This window comes from Leptonotus elevatus, chromosome 1 (genome assembly GCF_054856555.1).
Source record: "Leptonotus elevatus isolate MCC_2025b chromosome 1, RoL_Lele_1.0, whole genome shotgun sequence".
Classification (NCBI taxonomy): domain Eukaryota; kingdom Metazoa; phylum Chordata; class Actinopteri; order Syngnathiformes; family Syngnathidae; genus Leptonotus; species Leptonotus elevatus.
This window is the reverse complement of record NC_141239.1, coordinates 50,213,589-50,232,075: the sequence shown is the minus strand read 5'-3', so window position 1 is coordinate 50,232,075 and position 18,487 is coordinate 50,213,589. Positions and strand designations below refer to the sequence as shown.

The 18,487-nt window shown below is 40.0% G+C and overlaps 1 protein-coding gene across 1 annotated transcript in view; it reads left to right on the top strand.

Moving 5' to 3' along the window:
• The window catches only part of usp43b (ubiquitin specific peptidase 43b), a 76,400-nt gene that overhangs the window by 14,899 nt on the left and 43,014 nt on the right, over positions 1-18,487 (top strand). The window lies entirely within an intron of this gene.

Sequence of the window (18,487 nt, the reverse complement as noted above, 5' to 3'; positions counted from 1 at the left end):
TGCTGTACCTCAAATGGAATGGCCTGCACTTTCTCCAGACCTGAATCCTATCGAAAACCTGTGGGATCAGTTGAGTCGCCGTGTAGAGGCTGGAAACTCTGCACCCCAGAACCTCAATGGCCTGAGGGCTGCCCTTCAAGAAGAATGGGATGCCATGCCTCAGCAGACAAATTGCTCGACTTGTGAACAGCATGAGACGTCGTTGTCAAGCTGTAATTGAATTTTGTTGTGGTGTACCCACCAATGTTGTTAACTTTTTTTGAATTAGTTGTTTGAGAAGAGGAAATCACCAGTGCATCCTTCTACTTAAATGTCCTACTTTCATGATATGATATCACCGTAGCGTGAACTTTTTACATTTTCCATAAGTTTCGCCTGAAAGCCAAATATCCCAAACTTTTTGTGAGTAGTGTATGTGTCTGGTGAATGAATATGGCCAGTGGTGAGACATGGAAACAAAACAAAAGCAGCAACTACCACTGAGCAGCTTCAGTGACCAAACATCCACTGTTATTCACTTTTTAGGACCTACCGAAAGTATCCATACAAGATTTGGAAACAGATAGATTGATACACAGTATACTCTTTATTAATCTCATGAGGGAAATAAATGATTTTATGATCTCAGTTGTATTTTTCCTCTGCGCTGTAGCTTTCTTTTGTTTGTCTCGCCTTTCTGTACCGACTCAGTCCTGCCTTTCTGCAAAGTTATGTAGGTATTTGTAGTGGTTTGAATGTCCTAATTCCTGATAACAAATAGCGATGGAAGCATAAACGTCATAGTGCCGGTAACGAGCCAACAACGTAGGTGGGACACAAAGGCAGGCAAACAAGTGATTGGCACATCACGTAAGGTAGCGGTCGGGTATGCCTCTCAACGGAGAAAAACATTCACAACTAAAACAGGAAATAAGCACATGAATCCAAAACATTGAACCAAAGGCAGACAAAAAAGAACAGTCCAGATGGAGCTGTGATAGCAATGCTGCATATGTAATAACCCTTGCTTTGCAGAGACGGTAGACCTCACATTTCAAAGCAGAAAATCTCTTTACGGTAGATGGTAGTTGTCTCTTATATTAGTCTGGGCGCTTTGCCATCAGTCAGTGTTGGCCTCTTGCAGATTTCATTTTTATGAGAAAGAAAAAATGTGGCCAAATACTCCTCTTAAGGGAAAAATCCTTTTGCGCTATAATGTCTCCCCATGAATCATAATCTCCTCCTTGTATTAACTTATCCTTCATCCCTGAGAAACTCTCACATACTGTACCTCACTAAGAATGTACAGCGATGTTGTGTTATGCAATGTGTTATCACTCCTGCACAAAGGAGCTTTGTGAGGGCCTCGGCGAGGCCAGGATGAGGGCAACACTTCAATAAGCGTCTCAGTCATGCTCGCTCATCTCGCTCAGTCAGGTGACGTGACGATGAGCTAATGTCTCCTCTAACAGCTTATTAACCGTCATTTGTGGACTCTTAAAAATCGTAGGTGTTCCGCCTCAGTGTTGTATTCCTATGCGAGTCATATGGGGTCGTAGTCAGACTGATTGCTTTCACCAGTCCACACACGTTTCCTCTGGCAGCCAGCAAATCAACAAGCTCGACTTCTAATGCTTCTGATTCATTCTCCTGTTGACCTATGTTAATTCTTTCTAAGCATGTGTTGCTTTTACTACTTAGTACATACAGAGAGCCATAGTCTAAAGTGTGATTCCTGCAATGTATTTCTAAGATGAACATGTAATGAAAGCTTACATGTCACAATCCTATGCAGTGCATATAAAAACAAACATAAACCACAGAGTGTCTTAACATTTTGTGTTGAGTCCCCATGGCTTTCACTCAGGCATTCACTTCCCTTGATTTCTTGATCGTTTATCACTCTGGAAACAGAGCAAGTGTGATGCGCTTTCGTTCACTCGCTCTTGCTTACTTTCTCTCTGAATGTGGCTCTTTGTAAGTTAGAGGAAGAAAGAGACACTTGTTGTGCAGACCTAGTTTGCAGAGAGAGGGAGAGAAAGCCCGGGCTGAGTTGAGTGCAAGAGTGTGGCAATGGAATGGGAGGCAGAACGGTAAGCAGTAGTGACAGTGGGAGAGATCAGGAACTAGCAAGAGGAATTACTACTTTGATTCTACGTGACATTTTTTGGTGTAAAACCTGTAGCATGTGGCAGTTTTCACATTAATAAATGCGCATGGCCGAGCAACAGCACTTATTTTGGTGTCAGAGAGGGTTTGTTGGTAAACTGAAGGGCCACAAATCAACAATCATGCTGTACGACACATCTCCCATGCATAATTTTTGCCCATATATGGGCCAATGAGAACAAATTCTTATATGGTGACTAACTTCATATTAAGGGTGGGAATCTTTGAATGTATCTCCATTCGATTCCGAATCGATTTTCGATTAAAAATTATTTTTGCTTTATAATGATTTGATTGACAATGATTTTTGCTTCAATGTATAGATGTTCAAGGAATCGTAATAATCTACTCCAGTCTGACTCGCTAATGCTAATTAGTGCTCTGCTCGCGGCATTTTTATCACTCAAAAGAACGGCTCCACGCTGCAAAATAACTTTTTACACTTGGAAGAGAAATAAAGAATTGGGGGGGAAAGGTCACTCAAGGGTTGAGGAACAAACTCACGACCTTCAGTTTGGGAGACTGCCACACCTGAGCTATGCCCCTCCTGTTTGCTTATAATTACGAAGATTCCAGCTGACACGAGTGATATACTAACAGCAGGAGCTACGTGGCTCATGGAGTAGATCAGCTGCCTTCCAAGCTGAAGATCATGAGTTTGTTCCGCAACCCTTGAGTGACTTTTATTTATTTATTTCAATTCCTTTTTTTACGCTCTTCCAAGTGTAAATATTACTCTAAACTGAGTCTATTTAGTCCCACAGTCCCACTCTAGAGTCAAATTTACTCTACAGAATTTACTGTGTAGTGTGACATCACGTTGAATGAATACAAACCCGATTTAGCAGCTATCTTTGTTGCGCGGGCTAAAACAAATGTCACAATTTGACAGTGGGCCGGCTGCCGCAGGGCTTCCTGTCCCGAACAATCAGTTTTGGTCGGTGTGGTACACTTAAAGAATCACCTTGTATTTCTTCTTTTATGTACTTTCGGGGAATTTTAGCATAGAGCGCTATTAAACAGTATCCTTTCCAACATGAAGTCACAATACCATTTCTTCTTTGTTTCCTATTGATGTGCTAAACTGTGGGTACGGATTAGTAAAGTGTGGGTACAGATTAGCACCAAAAAAATCATACCCTGGCACCAGAAGGGCTCCGTAATTAAGAAATTAAGGACAATGTTTTTATTGAATACTTACAATTTTAACAAAATTTTACAGATCTGTATCTCTTTTATGATCTTTCTCTTCATCATCAGCATCAGCATCAGAATGGCTGGCTAACAAGTGTGAAAACAGGGGGGAAACATTCACCTGAATTAACCTATGAAATCCAAAACATTGAGCCAAAGTCAGAACAGCTCAGCTGTAGCTGTAATATCTATGCTGCATATGAGTAAATTAGTAATGAGTTTTGGAAGAGCAAGTAGCCTATGCCTCTCATTAGTTATTTTCTGACACTATTTTGTATTGGAAACAGCATAAAGGATGCACTGCAAAATGGGGTTTAGATTGTTTATTCTTTCTCATGTTTAATACTCACGAGTCTCATTCATTATCTTCTACATAGATATTAAAGTTGTACTTATTGACTTGAATGTTGCCTAGAAACTTGGTAAGTTTACAACACGTTACAGCAACATGAGATAGCCCCCCCCAAAAAAATCCATGTTGTTCTTAAGTGGGAAAAGAGTAAAAATAAGCACACACAAAAAAATTAATTTTGCCCAGCAGAAAAAATGTGGGTCTGAAGGGGCTACATAAAGGTCAAAGTCTTGTTGATACCATATAATAACTTACTAACTACGAGCCTTCCTTTGTCATATTGCACATCTGTGTCAAAAGATACATTTTTGGGGGGGGTAAATTATAAACCTCTTTCTCATGACTGGGCACCTGCGGATTCACTTATTCGCAGATTTTTTTTTCTTCAATATAGTTTGTTGGGTTTTTTTTTTTTGGGTGGGAAGCAAACATTTGTTTCCATTGAAAATGTATATTGGAGGCTTATAAGTGTTTTTTTAAATAATTTTTTGAGTTAAAAATAATAATAAATCCCAATGCATTTCATTCGGCATCAGCTATATTAATATGTTTCACTCTGACCATATCCATAGCAGGGTTCCCCGATATAATTTTAAGTTGTAAAATCACAATTCACCATTAGATGGCAGTACATTGTACTGCTCCATATAAAAATGTGAGTAGGCCAAATGTATTGCTGATTTGGAATAACATGCAGGACAAACATACATAGTGGCGTACCTGAATCTTATCATTTTGAGTGAGTGAGTTTTGTGAAAATATGCACAAGATGAGTTCTTGCTCTTAATGTGCAAAATGCGTAGCACATGCAAAAATGTACATAACGAATTATAGGTGTTTATCTAACTTTGGCCAATCAGATGCAAACTTATATGTGCCTCGCCATCCAATAGGTGAACAGTATGTAGGGGCATTACTAACACAAAATTATTTATATAAATTGTGAGTAGTTATAATTAATGATCTAGGAATACTTTGAGCATGCTTATCTTTGCGCATGAAAAAAAAAGTTCATTTATTCAACATCCAGATGCGTTGCATGTTGCATGCATGTTGTTTAGCCCTACTATGAAGATGGATGTATACTGAGGTTAGACGTGTATGGACTGACCCAGACCCACTGTATGATTGCAACCAACTTTGTTTCCTTTTACTTATTCTACCTGTGCATTGTCACAGCTGGTGCCTGGTGTGTGGTCAGTGGCACTCGCCACTGTAGTCAGGGGTGCATGCGAATGATTTGTGTGTTCCCGGTGTGCACATGTGTTTCCTCCTGCTACCGGCTTTCTGCTGGCCCTGCCAACCTGAAATGGCTTCCTGTGCCTCGGAGCCACCCAGCTGGAAAAGCAGCTTGGTGGCAACGGTGTGAATATGACCACTCAGTGCACCTCTGACCCAGATTAATGTCAATTGTCTATGAGTCTGAGAGAGCCTGCATGTGCCAAGGAACACTTTTGTGCATGAAATCTGCTGTGTGTAAACATGGATAAAAATTGTCTTGCTTGAGGTTGTTCATTGTAGCAGACACAAAATTGATGCTTCTGACAGCTCTCGTGCACTGCAGGGAGACTAAATGATTCTCAAAACGTTATGTTCATTATCCAACGTTGTCGAAATGTGCTTAAAGCAAATTGACAGCAGTTTGCTTATAAATTAACTCATAAATGTTTTGACTAGGTTCACTGCTCTGCTCTGATGACAACGTGTGGTAAAACAGCAAATAGACTTGTTTAACATTCATTAGTTGTTAATTTATAGGGATCCATAGGGTTGACAGAGCATGGACCGATATATACACAACTGTGCATTAACTGTGATTACGATGCAATTTCGTGTCACTCATCCGAGCAGCAAACAGATTAATTTTAGCACAAAAATTGTATTTTTCTATTCACATTTTAATTTAAAAAAAAATAGACACAATGACATGATTATTAAAAAATATATAAATAAATCCATCCACAGGAATACAGTATCTGCTTGAATTGTTTAGACAAGTAAGAATGCCAATAAAAACCCAATTCAGACAATGACATCAACATGTAATCAATGAATGCATTTTTATAAACTGGCCTGTGCAGCGCAGTCTGTAGTCAAGAACTGAACTTCAAATTTGAAGCAAATCTGAAAGCCAAGGCACATCTTCTTTGTCCAACAAGTCCTCCAACAATAACGTCATATTGGTCGTTTTACCATGCACCAAAATATGACTAATGCTGCATTCACACCAAAACCGAAAAGGCTTCCTTCGCTAGCGATTTTTTTTTTTTGAGCGATTGACGCTCATTCATGCATTCGCGCACACCGGAGAGGAGGAGGCGTGTCCCTTGGTGAACATAGAGCACTTTAGCGAGTCAACAAAAAGAGAGCACCGCCGACTACTTCCACTTCTTTCCTGGGACTATTCAGCCAGGGCACTATTTTCTACAGCAGTGCCTTTTTTGCTTTTAGCACTTCCGCTATTTTAGTGGCAATCCGGCAGTCGGCAGTTGCGCTAAATAGCTTTCGTTCCGGAAGTAAATTGACTACAATGCAAACGCGCCGCCCAAACGCCTCCCCCTGGTTTTGGTGTGAATGCAGCACAAGTGTTACATATTGTAGTTTAGCGACCTCTATCGGCCATGTTAAATAGCGCAAAAATCCAAAACTGAGACTCAAACCCGGATCATCTATCTTACTGAGCTAACAGTCCAGTAATGGTCTTAGTGTTCATTTTTAGTGTTGATATGTATGTCAATTTACCGTCATGGACTAATGATTGGGGTTAGGAAGAGGCTTTCAGTGAGGTTGTACAGTACACATTACGTTTTTCCATGGGACAATAATTGTTGAGATTAGGAAAGCAGAGTGAGATGGTAGACCGAAGACATGTAGTCAACACTAAAACAATCACTGGACAAATATCTCTGTCAGATAAGCACTCGTCTTCCGACCAGACGGACGGGGTTCAAGTCTCAGTTTTGGATTTTTGCGCTGTTTAACATGGCAGATAGAGGTCGCTAAACTAAAATATCTAACACTTGGTTGTAATTTGGCACCTTTTCGACCTATGTGGTCATAATTATTGGAGGACTGTCTCCCTTTGTCCAATCAGTCAAATATTATCACACCTGTACGATGTACAATGCGGCTATTCTTTAGTAAAGTATCCTATTTTTTCAGGCTTTAAGTTGCTCCGCATTATAAGTCACACCAGTCAAAACATGTATCATGAAGAAGTAAGAACAATGTAGAGTTGTCATGATACCAACAATTGGTACCGGTTCCGGTACAAGCATTTATTTTGATTAGTGGTGCAACGGATCACAAAAGTCATGGTTCGGCTTGGATCACGGATTTGAGTCACGGATCGGATCGTTTTTCAGATCAGCAAAAAAAAGAAAGATAAATAGTACTTTGCTTTTATTAATTTTGTAAAGCACTTTTCGCATTAAAAAAAAAAGATCAATTCAAAATGTCCAATATAGCCTTTTAGGATTTAGGAACACAACTTTTAAGTGCAATATGAGGCAGAAGGTTCATGTGTAAAATAACAAGGTATTAATGGCTTAAATTTGTGTTGCTATAATCTTAACAGCCAAGTTTGATATTTTGAGTTGGGCAAACGTATTTTATAAAATAAATGAAAACAAAGTTATATTTATTTTTGGGGTTTTGTTTTTGTTGTTGTTTTTTTTATAATGAAAATGCCTCAAGGTGCAATTTAAGGCCCTTCCCTTCCTTTAAATATGAAGAGTTAAATGTCAAAGTGGCCTTGGTCTAGAACAGTGGTGCCCAAGTCCGGACATGAGTTCGGGATAGCGTTGTGCTGATGTTGGTCGCAACTATAATGTCAATCAAGTTTGATAAAGAAACATCTAAAAGGGAAGTCGAGCTAGCCATCACGCCACGACGTGGGCGAATTTCAAAGTAAAAGAGTACTAAGTCTCCTTGCTTTGCCGTCAATGTATTACTGTATTTGTTAAACTTTATTTTGAAGGCTTAGCCTGTTACATTGTGTATGTTTCAGCTTCCTTGACATGTCAGAATGCACTGTAAATGCACACTTTGTTTTGTTTTTGTCAACCAATCCACGGATCGGGTGTGATCCGAACCGTGGGGCCTGATCTGAACCGATCAATAATGATACGTTGCACTACTAATTTCGATACTTTTTCAAATCAAAAGACAACTGAAAACATTTTTCATTAAATTCTTTATTTTTCTTCAAATAATATGTGACCCACTCTGGCAAAAGGGTCTGCATGTTGGAGAGATCAGTCTTGCGGAAATCATGAAAATAGAACCCCTGCGCCCCCCAACCGCGTGCACAACGCGCAGGGCGTCTCAGCTCTCTGAAATGCTTCGTGGAACTGAGACAGACACGCTACACACTCGCACCCATCAACTGGAACGCATAACCGAGGGGCACAAGGGCGGATGCGCAAGCAACGGGACGCAGCCCATACGTTGCAAACAGCAACCGCAAACAGCGGCGGTGTGTGACATATAGAAGTCAGAAGTCCCGCCTCCTCCCGTGGCATATACCCACTTGGCGAGCAGTGGCGCTGGAAGTACCGGCACCATATAAAATGCAGTATAGTATGATTTTAAATGACACAGTACTCCGGTACCAAATTAGTACTGGTAAACTGCATCCCTAGAACAATGTAATTCACTCCAGAGTATAAGTTGCATTTTTGGGGGGAAATTTACAGTATTTTACAAAAACCAAGAGGAAGAACAGCAGAGCTTGGAGTCCCACCCAAAATCCCCGTATCCTTAATCATGGGTGCGTTCGGAAATATACGAGTGCGCACTGATGGGTGAGTTTGGCGAGGGAGTAGCGAGACTGTGTTTATGTATGAGATAGTTGATACAACAGTCAATTAAATGACCTGCAAACAGGCTGACGGGTATGGTTAAAATGCAAGGAATAAGTTAAGCACGGATGTTTGTCTTGTACACTAATCCTAGTTTTAATGGACTACAGCCTGTGAAGACGATTCTCTCTCTCTCTCTCTCTCTCTCTCTCTCTCTCTCTCTCTCTCTCTCTCTCTCTCTCTCTCTCTCTCTCTCTCTCTCTCTCTCTCTCTCTCTCTCTCTCTCGCTCTCTCTCTCTCTGTAAAATAAAAATTACCAATCTGGCAATGAGTTAAAATACATAAGATAATTGTTGCAAAGAATCAATCAAAGTTAGTCATTGAAACCTTGATTAAAACTATTAATATAAATTAAGTCTTATTAGCTGCAGCGCGTCTTTGTTGTGTGTTGCGTATTTGTTGTCATCCATGTCACAACAGCGCTCACAATCAGCCGCAGAGGAAGGAGGGTAATAACAAAGCTCATCAGCTTAGGAGACCAACTTCTCCTCATTAGAATTAATCTTTCTGTTGCTCTCCTGGTGGTAGCAAGAATTTTATGAACGCATAGTGTCATATTCACTGGCAAACTGTTCCTTTGGTGTACCATTTTCAATTAAATGTCGCTCAAGTCTCAAAGTTTCACTATGCAATTTTATGCGCTCTTCTCCTTGAGAGCTTGGATATGTCCATAGAAACGAGGAAGGAAGAATACAGTCGAGAGGGAAATACATATGGCCTCCTCAGTTTGCTGTTAGCTACCTCATTGAACTGATCCAAATTTTTAGTGGCTACTATCACCACACTGTATTTCTTTATTTGAATTTCTCCACCAATTAATTGACAGCTAAACTACTTATTTTGACTTGGTGTAATTACTGTAGTTGGCAAACAAATATGGCCAATCTCATTCTTACCAATGAGTTGTGCATGTAGATATTTTCCCAGTCTTATTACACAGTGGCATTTTTGCCATAGAGAGAAAAAATGATGTGAGAACGCAGCGGGAAAATCAAATGTGTTAAAGTTAGACCGCATTTGCAACATAAGTGGCAACATAAGATGGCCGCTGGTAGCTTCACCTCTCCTGACGGCGAGTAAGGGACATTGTTAGGCCATTCATATGTCCTTGGTCTTGGCATGCGCCTTCTTTTGAAATAAATGCTTCCAATGCAGTCAGCTGCTGAGGTTTTAATGACTATGTGTTTCTGCTTCTCTTCCGTGCACCATTTTGAATGTCTGGAGGATGGACTATCGCCGCCAAAGAGTGACATTGTTCACAAAGAATACGTCACTGCAAATTTGATTGCATGGTTTGTTTTGAACTGGGCTGAAAAGCGGTCAATGGCGGCCTGTGCACAACCACTTTCTTTAGTTCAAGAAAATGGGTGTGGCTGACCAGGCTAACTCGCTGCGCCCCCGGTCATCACGTTGTACTCAGTTTTGGCCCCACTCTCACAGGCATGTTTTGAGAGCCCTGTGAGCAGTTTTAAATTGTGAAGAATGTGATCATATGTCCTTAAATGGTTATTGAAATCATCATTACACACTTGCTATTTGTTCAGACCAGCACTAATACTTTGGAAGGCCATTTTAAAGTGATTCAGAAGACTCTACTTTGCAACTTACTTTGTGATCATTTTGGGAGTCATTATGTTGTTTTAGTTTAACACCAGGAGGGCACAATACACAGAATAAGAGCCAGCAGGGAGTTGTAATTTCTTTGTAGTGGATGCTTGCCCACAGAGAATCCCTGTGGTTAGGGTTGGTAGTTGCCACTGTATGCACTTGCCACGCCATGCAAAGCAAATTGCTATCGATGCCAACAACATCTAGAGAATCTGCCATATTTACTGAGAATAAATGTCATTGTGTCAACATGAAAATTAGATCAGCCAAAATTTTGGCGGGTCAAAGTTGAAAACATCTGGCATCATATTGTGAGTGTGTCATATAATCATGGATAAAGATTTCTTTTTAAGGAGTTTGGACCCCAGAAGGTTATCAATATACACTCTACATACTAAATAACAAATGGTTTACTGTGCTATGATAAATCACCAGTGGCCTCACATCTTTGTTCAAATAAACAGAATCATTAGATCAAGACTTCTCCCTAATTATACAGTGGTCCCTCGCTACTTCGCGGTTCACTTATTGTGAATTCACTATATCGCGGCTTTGTAGTTGGGTTCAAAATTCATACATTATGGTTTAACTTGGGTTGTACCTAGCTATTTTACAGGTTTTTCAGGGATTAATACCCCCCACTCCACTGCCCACCCGAGCTTCCCCTATTCCTCCCGGATTTACTGTATTCTTTATTTGTGCTGTTATTTTTCTTATTATATTTACAAAGTGTTTAGAACGGTGGGAAGTTTGGGAACTGCGTGGCGACTTCGTTATGGCTCAGTAAAAGCGTAACTCACCTTGAAAAACATATATATCTGGGTTTTTTTCGTCCTTTACTTTGCGGAAATGTACCTATCGCAGGTGGCCGTGGAACGTAACACTCGCGAAAAGTGAGGGAACACTGTATAAATGAACATACATCCAATTTTTATACAGTGCGTATATCCTGTTTGGATTTGGATTGGAAGGCAGACCACTTCCTGGACTGGTTGCCAATGCTGTAACAGAGAAAACGTCAACACTGTCACTGAGTGCAAACCAAACCCACACGGCATGTTTGGAAATCAGGCAAGTGAATAATCACGAAATACAATACGGCAAATATGATCTTATTTTTTTAAAAATCGATTTGGCAAAAAAAGGTTTATTAAAAAACATTCTAAGCACAACTGAGGTTAACTGCTGCAATATTGCAAATAAAAAAGTTCATTGGGCAGCACAACTTAGTCCATTCATACAAATACAAATGTACAGAAAAGCCTTCCTGGTGAATGAATACCTGACAATACATTTGCGTAAATTAAGTTGAGGTCAGCTGAACACTTTTTTTTTTGTCTATGTGGGTACAATAGGGAGAGAAAGTAAGGGTTTGAGTCAAGATGGTCGCCATACACCAAGAAAAGTCAGTGTAGGTGTGTCTGAAAAGAGAAAAATTGGAAGCCTGGAGAAATTTTGCCACAGATTTAGTATAGTACTAACCCTTTTCTATTGAGTTATTTCTGCCCAGACAGATAACGGCTTCCAAACAGCTCAAGGATACATGAACTTCTTCCAGCCATCACAAATATCCATTTTACAACATTTGTTTTCAGACATTCCAGATTTATTTTGCAAGTTTGTCTCATCTTTCTCTTTGTTTCTTCACACTACTACAGGCAGCCTTCCGTTATGTTTTGTTGTTGTGATTTTAAAGGGATAATTGACTCATTGAGAAGATAATATTTTCTTTAATTAATGTGACAACTTCATTATTTTTCATAAACAATTAATACCTTTAAAAACAAATTTTGCTACTTGCTGTCGACTGAAGATATCACCACCTGTGCTCAGGAAGCAGTTAACCACCAATCATGGCTCCGTTTGCTGACCCCAGAAAACAGGTGAGCCATGATTGGTCGTTACCTATTTCCTCAGCAACGCTGATGTCATCTTCAGTCGACAGCAAGTGGGGAAAAAAATGGTTTTAAAGGTACTAATGGTTCATGAAAAATAATAAAGTTATCAAATTCATTTTGGACAAAATGTTAAGTTGTTTTTACTGCTCAATGAGTCAAGTATCCTTATAATCCCTATAATGGCATGGACAGTAGCTTTGGTTTAAGGCACTGAAAAGTGAGATTTTGATTTTACCCTTTCATCCACAATCTTTAGCATTGTCATCTAATCAGACAGAATAGCATGCAAATGATTACAACCTAATATCATTTATACAGTTCCACTAGACTGGCCTGCATGCTGTATTCCAGAGATGTTTAACAATGATAATGTGGTATCGTATCATGAAGTGCTTCTAATGACTTTAATTAACTGAAGTGAGAAACTTGAATATATTATTTTCTTTTTCAAATCAGCAGCAGTGAATATCCTTATTTTTTGTGTACAGAACATCTAATTCAATCCCTAGAGTGATTCAATCAATAAGAATTTGTTTCAACGAGAGTGGTTGCAGTTTATCCTTAGAAAATCAACCCATTCATAGGGTTCATCAATAGAGAATAACGGACAGGAAAGGTTTGAGGGACGTTTCTCGTGTCAATATTACAGCAACTATTCCTGGAGTGGTGTGCACATGATGGGAGGTTGCTGTCAGGTCAGTCAGTCTATTATTTATCAATTCTCTCTATGACATTAGCACTATGACTTTCTTTATCATTCATCGACTCCGTAACCACAATTCAAGCCTATTAATGCACATAGAGTATGCTAGTTGTGTCTTGATGCTGAGTCATAACTGAACAAGCCCATATCTCTGTGATGATCACCTGGAGGTTTCACTTGCTCCTGGCTCCCATTCTCAATTACTCCACAATAGTGCTTTCTCTACCATAGCACATATCTATCTATGTTTCCACCGTTAGTTTGAATTATTCACACCAATGCCATTACTGGGAACACTTGTGCCCCCCTTTACAATCTAAGCCCCTATCATGAAAGGCCATCAGGATAAGATAAGGTGCTCCGTAAGATGGGGGGCACACTTTCTGGGTTTTTACAAGTGGATTTACTCTCAGAGGAGATTCACTCCAAGCAACAGACTCGGGGTGAATTATTGACAACATTCATGGTGGGACAGAGTGCACCGTTAATTTGCGAGATTTTTGGCTCTCATGCTGAAAGACGAATGACCATGAGTGAGCTGTGTCAGTCAGCATCCTTCCTGCTTAAATGGGTAATGACTAAATGCAAGACTGCTTCAGAACTGACAAATAGTCTATTAATAACATTGATCCCCTCTTGGTGGATTATATAGCGCATTAGGTTTTATCCCTCTCATTTATGCATTACTAACACAAAAACTCTATTGTGCATCAACAATTCAGTTCTTAAATTATACAGTGGAACCGCTGAGATAGAACCTGATCCATTTCTGGATGCTGGTTGACTACCAATATGTTCATATTTTGAAAAAAAAAAGAATTCTGTTGGAAATAGAAACAGGAACAATTTCACGGTTAAACTGTCGCCATTAAAACCTTTATTACAGGTGTAAAATATTTTTAAAGGAGCATATTTTACAGTGGAATGTCAAATTTACAAGGCATTTTTTAATTTAACTTCACAGGGACTTTAAAAAGACTCGCTGGATGTGACATAATGCAAGGCGGCATTTTATCTTTTTATAATGTTGCAATAAAGCCAACGAAAAAATCAACATTTCATTTACAGACATACAGCTATAAAGTATTTATTCTATGGCAGCTGTGAAGAATGCTGGCTCTCGTCACCACTCCTCCGCTCCTCGTTCCGTCCGCCTTGAATTTTTTAGCAATGAACTGTGGCCTCCTGATGACAGCTGAGCCAGCAACCTGACTCCAACTCTCCACTCAGTTGCACTATATCGCTGTCATTTATCTAAATCCCAGAAATCAATTACAACACGCCAGATGCCAGGGTGAAGGATTTCATTTTCTACATACACCTCAAGGCACTGGCACAAGGCCTCTTCTGGCACTGAGGATTATAGATTAAGCAAATGTAGACTATCCTTTGGTTTAACATATTGTAAATATTAGCAACTGCACATTTTTGTGTTTATATAGCTCGACGTTCTGCACCTGCAAGAATCTACTTTGGATCCACAATGAGAACTGTTAAATATAAGATACATATATAAAAAATAAGAAAGATAATCATGCCTGTCTGCATGGTGGTACTGTAGTTCACAATGGTATAGAACAATACAGCATCATATTGATCAGTGGCTCTTTACCTCACCAAAGATCATATTTTCTTAATTCTGCTGCATACAGTAGTTAATAGGGGTGTAACGGTTTTTGTATTCATCCCGAGCCGTCTCGGTTCGGACGTCACAGTTCGGTGCATACTCAAGACGATGAATACGCAACTTCATTGCAGTACCCGCACCCCAAACCAGGTTGCAGTAATGTGCCTAAATCAGTTTGCCAGCCGACAGTTGGAAAAAAAAAACTCGATAAATGGTCGTTTGCATGTGTATTTGTTTACATTATTACATATGTCAGTAATATTCACTCGCGCCACATTTTGCATCTCCTGTCAAACAGATTTGAGTCGGCACTCACGGACGCAGCACACACACACACACACACACACACACACACACACACACACACACACACACACACACACACACACACACACACACACACACACACACCCACACAAACGCACACACATACATACACACAGACGAGGAGTGGACTAGTGGAGCTAGTGGGCTAACAGCTATCTCTACGGTGCTCTTTTTGTACTACAGTGGTACCTCGGAGTTTGAACATAATTGGTTCCTGCGAAGTGTTCAAAGTCCGAATTGTTAATCTCTGAAACATTTTTTCCCATAGGAAATAAAGTAAATGCAATTAATCCGTTCCCAAGCTCCAAAAACAGAAATTTCCTATTTTAATTTATATTTATGTTTTTTACATTTACAGTACAGTACAGTATTTAAAAAATACCTTATCTTTTTTGTTGAGGTGTGATGTAGTGGAAGATAAATGCTATGTTAATGCTAGCTTTAGTTCAGTGCTGAGTTTATGTATTTTACATTGGGCATTTTATTAGACTACTAAGCGGTCCTTGCATGCGTTGTTTAACGTCAGGCACATTGTTGAACAGCTAAGGGCCTCATGCCAGTATTTACAGAAGCAGTCACGGTCGTTACAACTGCGCGACAATCTCCTTCCTAATTCCACTGTGGTTCGTAGCACTGTATGTTTTTCTTTGCTTCCACTGGCACTGTTGTCTTTCTATGGGCCCATGGCAAAGAAAATTGTCGTGGAAAAATAAAAATGCACTCGCGAGTATGGAGCACCTCTTGACCTTGAGTATTCACGATCTGACTGGAAATGAGCAGTGTATCGTCTCAACAACCGCAGCGTGAGCATTCGGCTTTGCTCGGCTCTGCTCGGCTCCACTCGGCTACCCGTTTTCAAGGTACGTTCCGTTTAGCTTGCTTTGCAATTTATGTTATCTTTGGTAGTATTAAAAGTTCTAAATGATGCTATGTTGAACAAACTGTTACCTTCATTACTGTCTGATAAAATAAAATAAAATAAAAAACGAAATTTCAGCTTTTTGGACTTTTTGTTTTTCCTGTTATACTGAACTCATACCGAACTGTGACCCAAAACTGAGGTACATACCAAACCGTGACTTCTGTGAGCCATTACACACCTAGTAGTTCAATGCTCAATGTGCACAGCGCTTATTATATTGTATATTCAAACTATCAGAGACAAAGACAGTGGCCTTCTGTTTCTAATGCGATTTCTGGTTTATATAATGTAATGGCTGAAGACAAGAATGGTTCACTTAAATGTGTCGCTCTTGTCACATACTGGAGTGCAAATGTAAGGTAAAACCATGAACACCATCTACTTTTGACTAAATCAACAACACCATATTTTTTCACATAGTGGCCCCCACTTGTCGTGTCCTCAGAAGCAGAAGCAGCTCTTTTTTTCCCATCTGGCCCAAAATAACAGGCACAAAAACGGTACCACCATCTGATATGGCCATAATGGAGATGTAATCCATTCCGAATCGATTTTATTCAGTTCATTTAATCAAATTTCAATAGTCGAATAGCAGAAAGAAAAAAAGATGTGCAAGTTGTGTGACACTAAGCCAAAATATTTTGGGACCATGATGGAGGTGACATAGGAGAATCAGCTGGGTGGAACTAACAAGCAAACCATGAACCAAGTTAAAGTTAAAGTACCACTGATTGTCACACCCACCTAAGTGGGGCGAAATTCATTCTCCGCATTTGACCCATCCCCTGAGGGAGCACTGAGCAGCAGCAGCAGCAGCAGCCGCGCTCGGGAATCAGCTGGTGATCTAACCCCCAAATTCCAACCCTTAATGCTGAGTGTCAAGCAGGGAAGCAAACGGGTCCCATTTTTATAGTCTTTGATATGACCCGGCCGGGGACTGAACCCACAACCTGCCAGTCTCAGGGCGGACACTCTCCCACTAGGCTACTGAGCTGGTTTGAGCAAAATTTCCACACAATTGAAAGCTTCATGACTAACGACGTGTGGCTATACAGTGTTCCCTCACTGTTTGCTGGTGATACGTAAGTAGAGGTTGAGATGTATTTATTCTATTTTATTTTTAGGTGGTTGTTGTTGGGGGGGGGGGGGGGCTTATACCCTTATTAAGCCATTAAGGCCTAAAACGCCTGGCAAAACATGTCTCTAAAAGTTTTCCTGGAAATTGAACAATATTAAAGTAATTAATATCTCAGCTCCTGAAGCAAATAGAAACACAATTCCCCCAAAATGTTCTTAGCAATATGCCACTGTCGACTGGTTACACTGATTCGAAGTCCTCCCGCGCCGTCGTCAATCGCGTCATTTATTTCATAACTCCCGCGAATCTCTAAAATGGCTTAACTTAACCAGAAACCTGTTCAAATGTCGCAAATTGGTCTTGAATGAAAATCTGCGATGCAGTGAATTCGCAATAACTGAACCATGAAGTAGCGAAGGAACACTGTATTCGGTTGTTGTTTTTGCTACTTTGGAAGCGGATGTATAGAGAAAAAGTGCTGCTCTGTAGCATTGCATTCCAAAGCAGAGGTGCAAATGAGTTTAGCCGTGCAACTTGATAACAAATGTTTGTGTATGTCTATGGCTTTATGTGTCATATATGGTACTGCATAGGTGGCCGTTATACATTCTTATGAGGGAAGAGGCAGGGTGTGTGCGCGCGCAATGAGTGGCAAGCAAGCTGTTTGCTGCCACAATATTTACGTCATTAAACAATTACAAACAAACACTTAAAACAAGTTAAGCAAAGTGTTAGCTTGTCAAGCTACCGGTACATTGGCGTCTTTTTAAGTTATTTTTCATTTTTGTATTTGATCACAGCTCACGCTACCAGTATTCCTACTGAAACCTGTCATTACCATAGCAACCCAACTAGACGGGTCAATATAGGTTGCTGACACATGAACACAATAAATCTGATCTGGTCACTTCGAAATGACAGACGGTAGAGCTTCAAGATTGATTTTGAACAACAAACCTTAGAGTAGACTTCTGTCCGTCATCATTTAGATGAGTGTGGCCTTATCGGAATTGCCTTAGTGCAGATGCAACCTGTTCTGCTGCCACACTCAACACATGCTGTTAACACACAAATGACACCTCACATTCTATTTGCAGGGAAGTGCTGACTATAAGTTCTTGAGAAGTGATAAGCAAAACTATGTCTGTCTATACACATTGGCCTGAATGTTCCCTTGTTATCACTACATAGATAACACCAATGCCAGATATGTGAAAGGGGAAAGAAGCAAAATGCTGGGTCATAGTACATAGAGTACATATATTAAATAAATAAAGGGTGAACTTTTCATCAGCTAAGATTGCGTTCTCAGTCAATAACAGAAGAAGCAGGTGCAATGAACCTTTCGTTCCTTTCTGTGTTACCTAACATTCATTTGAACCAAAAGAAGAAAAAAATCCATGCAAAATGGAGAGAATGAGAATCAAGTAAGTGGTGTGCCATTGTGCATGCTTGATGAAGCACATTGAAGTAAGAAGGTCACGTTTCTGTCTTGTGCTTGGCGTTTTCTTAGCTTGAATACGCTTGGAAGAATAGACTTAGCGTTTGAAAACGACGTCGGCCTGTGAATGGAGGTAGAGCTGCCTGCTTTGGAGAATTGTCAGTCTGTTATGAGACCACGAGAATAACTATTCTGTTCAAGTGTAAAAGCACAGGTTAATTTAAAAAAAACATTAGGTATAATGACTTAATGCATTCTCAAGTATGTGACTTTTCCATACGGGATTCTTGATGGGATTGATGGTGTGCCTGTAGAGAAAAAGCCTTT